Raw genomic sequence first — 6,956 nt, 5'->3', positions numbered from 1 at the left:
TTTTTTTTTAATAATTTTTTATTGTTATGTTAATCACCATACATTACGTCATTAGTTTGTGATGTAGTGTTCAATGATTCATTGTTTGTGCATAACACCCAGTGCTCCACGCAGAACGTGCCCTCTTGAATACCCATCACCAGGCTAACCCATCCCCCCACCCCCCTCCCCTCTAGAACCCTCAGTTTGTTTTTCAGAGTCCATCGTCTCTCATGGTTCGTCTGCCCCTCCGGGAGAGAGAATCTTAAGCAGACTCCTGCTGAGCATGGACGTGGGGCTCGATATCAGGACCCTGAGATCATAACCTGAGCCGAAACCAAGAGCCGGATGCTTAACCGACTGCACCACCCCAGGCGCTCCCACAATAAAAGACTTCGAAAGAAAATCACATGATGATTCAAATTAATACAGAAAAGTATCTCAGAAAGTTTAACTTTTATGATTAAAAAAACAGAAAACTAGGAACGGGAGAAACTTTTCTCGACTTGGCAAAAGTTATATTCAAAATCCTACAAAAACCTAATCTTTCATGGAGAAACATGAGACTCATATTCTTTAAAACGAGGAACAAGATCAGGATGCCCATCATCCCTGTTTGACGTGGTGTTTGGGGTTCTGGCCAGGGCTGTGAGCGAAGAAAAGAGAGATGTCAGTGTTGATATGGACGAGATATTCTGGCTGCCAGACAGTTCAGTGACGGGACGGGGCGGGGAAAGCTAGGAGATCAGAAAAGAGGCTAAATTATCCCAGTGAGTGGCTGGGGCCAGGCTAGCAGCAGTGTTAGTGGTGAGAAGTGGTTGGATTCCGGAGGAATTTTGAACATAGATTGATAAATTTGCTAAAGGATTTGGAATTGGGGTGTGAGAAAAAAGAGAGCTGTCGAGGGTAATTCCAAGTTTTTTGGATTTATTTTACCTGAGCAATGGGTATCACTACGATGGGGAAGATGGCAGAAAGAGCATAAAGAGAAATAAATTTGAGAGTTGTTGGTGTATTGACGATATTTGAAGCTACGAAATTGGATGAACTCACAGTAGATTTTTTATAGAGGTGCTTTATCAGGTTGAGGAAGTTCCTTCTATTTCTAGTTTTCGGACAGTTTTTGTGTGGAATGAAGGTTGGAATTTATGAAAATGTTTTTACTGTGTCTACTGAGATGCCTATATGGTTTTTCTTTTTCTTTTTTAATTGATAATGTGGTGAATTACACTGACTGATTTTCAAATCATAAATCGACCTTGCCTTCGTGGAATATCCCACTTGGTCATGACGTATTATCTTTTTATATCATTGGATTTAATTTGGTAAATTTTGTTTGGCTGTTTTTGTTTGTTTGTGCGCGTGTGTGGTTTTTGTGTGTGTGTCGTTTATTTATTTATTTTTTGGTGTCAATTTTCTTAGGGATCTTGGTCTGTAGTTTTCTTATAAAGTCTGTCTGGTTTTGGTGTCAGGACAACACTAACCAACCTCTTAGTTTGGGCTGAGAAGTATTTCCTCTGTTACAATTTTCTAGAAGAGTTATATAAAATTGGTATGAGTTCTTTCTTAAATGTTAGCTAATGTAACCATATGGGCCTGGAATTTTCTTTGTGGGAATATTTTAAAGTATAAATTTACTTTAAAAATAGATATTAAGGCTCTATCAGATCATCTGTTTACTTTTGAGTGAGCACTGATAATAGCTTTCATGGAATTTGTCCATTTCATTTTACTTGTTGACTATGTTGGTCTCAAGTGTTCCATAATATTCTCTTTTTTCTTTTTAACAGCTGTAGAATCTATAATTATATCAAATCTACCACTCCTGACATTAGTAGTTTGAGTCTTCTTTCCGATTTTGTGATCAATCTGACCAGGGGTTTATCAATTTTTATTGATTTTTTTTAAAACCCTCCAGTTTTTTAATTTCACTGATTTTTCTCTCTTATTCTTCTACTTTCTATTTCTTTGATTTATGCCCTGATCTTTATTATTTCCTTTCTTCTGCTTACTCTGAGTGTAATTTGCTCTTCTTTTTTATTTTTTTAAGATGGAAGGTGATAATCATAGATTTGAGATTTTCCTTGCTTTCAAACCTAGTTAGTGCGGTAACTTTCCCTCCAAGTATTGCTTGATCCCCCTTCCACCAGTTTTGGTGTGCTGTGTTTTGGCACTCAATCCATCGCTTGAGTTTTCCTCTCATTATGGGTTATTTTCCCTGCTGCTTTCCATGTGTGGCCATTTTTTTTTTTTAATCGATTGCTGGACATTGTTACTTTTTATCCTTGTGTGCTGGATATTTTTGTTTTCTTGCATTTTTTCTTCTTTTTTTTGGAGCTTTGTCCTGGGATATAGTTGAGTTACTTAGAAACAATTTGACCCTTTCAGGTCCTGCCTTTAAATTTCTTAGAGGGTGTTGGAGCTGTGTTTACTTTAGGGGTAATCATTCCCTACTCCTGAAGCAAGATTCCACCTAATGCCTCATGGTTTGTGAAATTTTTAGTTGGGCTTGTGGGAAGAGACCCTGTTCTGGTGCTGTGTGAATGCTGGGTACCCCTCCCTCCCCTGGGGACGGCTGGTTCTTTCCTGCGCTCTCGTAGTTTCTCCATGCACACGTGCTGATGGGTACTCTGCTACATACGTAAAGGGGACCCTTTCTCTGGAGTTCTCTTGAGTTTCATGAATTTTTGTGTCATCCTTACCCAGGGACCAAGCTAATCTCTGTATCGTTCCAGTTTTAATGTATGTGCTGCTGAAGTGAGCACTGGACTCTTCCGGAGTTGTCTCTTTTGGCAGCTCTCTCTTCCTCCAGGTCCTCCGTATTTGTTTCAGTTTCTTTGGCCTCTCGGCTTTGTCTCCTCAACTCATGGAGTCTGCAAGCTGGGCCAGGGTCCCCTCCCTGTGCTGTGGAAACTCTCTGGTCAGTGAGTTGGGCAATCGTGGGGATCATTTGTTTCCTCTCTCTCAGGGACCCCAATAGTTCGTGTCTGATGTGCCCTATTCTGAAAACTGTTATTTCAGATATTTGGTCAGTCCCGCCCCACCCCCATCCCCACCCCCAGGGGTTCTTGCGGGGGGGGGGGGAGATGGGGGGAGGAGAATAAATCTGGTCCCTCTTACTCCATCTTGGCCATTTAAACCTCATAAACATCTTACAGGAGGTAAGGACTAGTATTACCCCCCACTTTACAAATGAGAACTTCTGCAGGGCTGTCTTCAATAACTTCCCAAGGTCACCTGCTGGAAAGTGGCAGCGTGTGCCCAGGAGCCCAGCGCAGAGCCTTCTCTCTGTGTCTGTGCTCCCATGGCGGAGGAGGTGGTGCGGCCGGTGTCTGCTAGAGGGCGGCAGAGGTCCAGGAGTCCAGGATTGTTCCGATAAAACTGGCGGCTCCGGCGCCCCCCCCCTCGCCCCGCCCCGTGGCTTCTTTCACTTGATCCTTGTTCTTGGCTCCTATTCTGTCGCCGTGTCGTGATTTCTCAGCTCTCAGCTTTGTTACCCACAACTTTGCTTCTTGGATGGTGGGCTGAGATGCAACCCGAGAAACACCCTCCCCGGGAGTGGGGTGTCGGGGGTGGGGGGGCAGGTTAGGAGCTCTGGGCAAGGGGCCAACCACAGACCGCCCGTGGGGTGAAAAAGCTTGATTTCCCGCCACACTTCAGTGTCATTTATACAAAATCGTGTAGGGTTTTAAAGAATGTTTGCAGATTTTCACAAGCTAAAAGCTGGTCACAGCTTAAGCGGGGCTTGGCTGTCCAGTGGAACCCCAGCTACCCTCACAGCCCACGCACGTCCATCGACAACAGAGTGGGATTGTTCCTCCACTTATTAAAAAAAAAAAGTTTGCTTTCCAAGACCTTGATGAAATATATAAAAACTATTTAAATGCTGTCAACTCAGTCTTTAAGTGTGCTGTTCAAGGAACAGATAGCAATTGGTTACTCTTGCTGAAAGTTCTGAAACTAAAATAAGCCCTCTGTTGAGTCTTGACATCTGGGAATGGTCTCCTTCCTGGCATTGCTTTTTCTCCAGGCACAAATACGGATCCTAGAGGGCCAAAGGAGGCAGAAGTCACCAGAAACCTTAACAGAATGCAGCTGCATGGAGACCACCAGACCCCTCTATATGTTCACACCTCCTGGATGTGGGCTCCTGGTGGGCTCACCTTTGTACCCCATGGAGCCCACCCAGCTCAGAGTCCGTGCCAATATGCATTCTTTAGCAGACTTCAGGGATTTGAGCTGCATATATTCTTTCCTTATACCAGGCATCATGATCTCAAGCCTTTTCAACCTTTTTTCATCTATTTATTCATTAATGAATAATAGGCCCAGTGCTGGTACAAAGACGTGCAAAACAGACACAATTGCTTACTTGTAGAGCTTGACATCAAGCAGGATGTTCAGTGCACAGGGTGCAGGGAGCATGAAGCCAGGAGACGCAACTGGGTCCTTGAATCAAGAAAGACTTTCTGGAGAAATGAGCTCTCAGCTTGCCTGCAGGTGGAAAGGGCTGGGCATTAGGGAGAAACTGGTGTGAGCAAGACCCGCGGAGGGTGTGCAGGGAGGAGAATGGATCGTCTCTCCAGCTGGCAGTACCTCGGACCCTGTGGGCTGTAACTGAGGGGCTTGCTCTCCCTTTGTAGGGAAACAAAACTGTGCCAGGTCATCTGAGTAGAGAGAGATTTAACCTGGAGAAGGGGGGGGGGGGGCTTTTTCCACCGTGCGAGAGCCTAGGGAGTGGAGGTCAGGAAGACTCCCTCGGGACTTCCAGAGCAGAAATCAAAGGGAAGTCATCACCAGCGACTCCAGGGCCTGCAGTACCAAAGCAAGTGTTGCCAGGAGGCCACCTGGAGACCTGAGAGCTGCCTGTCAGCAGATGTCACCTCCCTGCGGCACCCAGAGGCCAGGGACCGCAGCTGCGGGACAGAGAAACACAATTTCTCTCCTGCTGAACTCCACATGCTGGTGTATGTGCTCACAGACTGACCTAACCTGGACCCAGGGGGGCAGTGATTCTGGGGCTCCAGGCTTGTCTTCGAGAAGGAGAGGACAGTGCAGCAGGGACAAGGAGATGCTGATGACCACAGACAATCCAGAAAAATCAGTTTTGGAGAAGGAACTAGGTGCGTGCCTTGCCTCTCTCACTGGCCATGTGCTATGTCCCCAGGTCTCAGTTTCTTTCCCTGTAAAGTAGAGCGACAATACTACCTGCTTAATGTGTATCATAAAACATCAGCCACGGCTGCAGAAGTCAAGTTCTTAGCACAGTACTGGGCATGCAGGTGTCAATAATTTCAGATCATTGGCATTATAACCATTATTATTGTTAGTGATGTTTTTGTTATCGTGTGTTGAAAAGAAAGTTGAGAGCCATCAAAAGCCATTTAAAAAGCAGAACAGAAAGATGCTCATCTTTGAGAACAGTCGCAGTGGCTTCGTGGGGAGGGGTCAGTGGGAACGACAGCCACGCGTGCCGGGACCACCAGGGTGAGGCACCGAGTGCATCCCACTGGCCATTCAACTCCCACATCTTTGTCAAGTTACTGTGAATCTCAACACATTCAACTGGGCCCATGTGCATGATGCACGCATGGTGGGCGGGATCATTTCCCCACTTTTGGCCCAGTGAGAATTTGACATTCTCCAGGAGCCACAGTTTTTACAACTCTGTCCAGTGGGGTTCAAATAGCATAGCTTGCTTAGTCTGAACCGTTTCAAGAGGTTGCTCTGGCTTACTTCTTCCTCTATCTGGAGGTGGCTTGGGGCCCACAGGAGCCTCTGAACAGGGTTTGCACTCTTAGTCTGGGGGATGGTAGCAGTACGATTCTGGAAGGCTCTGTATTGTGGAAACAGCTCCTGAACATGGATAGAAATGAGACAGATCCCTGAACTGGGCAGATGTAGAGTCAATGCGGAGCCAGACAAGCTGGGGTCCAAGGGCAAGGTTCACAGGCCCAACAGGGAACTTTCACTCAGAAAACTGAAAAAGGAACCAGCACCCAGGAGCCCAACTACAAAGTTGGGAACACAGCACCCAGGCCCTTAAAGGCTGCAGACTCAATCTGGTGTGTGGCTGCTGGTAGGCACAAAGCTCCAAACCTCCTGATGGTTTGCAGATCCTGGAGATCTGAGCCTGTAGGAGGAGGGTCAGGAGTTCCTGCCTTACTACAGAATCAAAGATGCTGTTCCAAACACTGTTCTGTTCTAACTATTTAATCCTCACACCAACTCTAGGAACCAGATGCCATCCTAGCTCCAGCTACAAATGAAGAAACTGAGGTTCAGAGAGGGTAGGTCACCTGCCTCAGGTCACACAGCTAGTGAGTCGGATGGCTAGGACCCCAGTAGCCTGGCTCTGGACAATGTGTCTGGCACCCTGCCTCTACAGCTCATCCTGAAGGCAGCTGGGAGACTGTTTAGTGCTCTTCAAAGCCGGCCTGCAGAATTTGTGGGTATTTAAACCATTCATTAATCATAAAAGACAATCAGCCCAGAGAGAGAGGGGCATGGCTCTGTAGGAAAGAACGTGACTAAGGCAGGGCCAGAAATAGCTCAGTCCAGTCCCTGGAGTATTGTGCTTGTGTGCACGCCTGTGCTTGTGTGCACGCCTGTGTGTGCACGTGTACGTGTGCCTATGTGTGTATGCGCACATGTATGTGTAAGCTCAGGAAAAGGCAAGCTCCAATTAGGTCCAACCCTAGGAAGCTAGAAATGCAAACATACTGAATCCCTTCTGACAAAACTAGTTCTTTCTGTTTATTCATGCGCTCTTTATCATTTCAACAGAGGCCGTATTGCCTCTGAGGGAGTAAGTTTAGAAAGTAAGCCTCTGTGTTTGTGATTTGACAGTATTAAGTAACCGGGAAACTACTGTTCACATCTCCATCCTCAGACACACACGCGCTCTCTCTCTAGTACTCATGAACACAGACAAATAGAATCTCAGCATCTCAAGCCTGCAAAGGACCTGAACGACC

The 6,956-nt window shown here is 46.0% G+C and overlaps 1 non-coding gene across 1 annotated transcript; it reads right to left on the bottom strand.

Annotated features, from left to right (window-relative positions):
- Positions 1 to 2,640: 2,640 nt before the first annotated feature.
- On the bottom strand, positions 2,641 to 2,744 carry LOC112831001 (U6 spliceosomal RNA). Its single transcript, XR_003210049.1, has one exon. It is a non-coding gene; the product is annotated as a U6 spliceosomal RNA (small nuclear RNA).
- Between the last annotated feature and the right edge of the window lie 4,212 nt (positions 2,745 to 6,956).

This window comes from Callorhinus ursinus, unplaced genomic scaffold (assembly GCF_003265705.2).
Source record: "Callorhinus ursinus isolate GAN/ISIS: 27379988/994484 unplaced genomic scaffold, GSC_fseal_2.0 scaffold20, whole genome shotgun sequence".
Lineage (NCBI taxonomy): Eukaryota > Metazoa > Chordata > Mammalia > Carnivora > Otariidae > Callorhinus > Callorhinus ursinus.
Note: the sequence above shows the minus strand (reverse complement) of the source record. Positions and strands in the feature narration are given on the sequence as shown.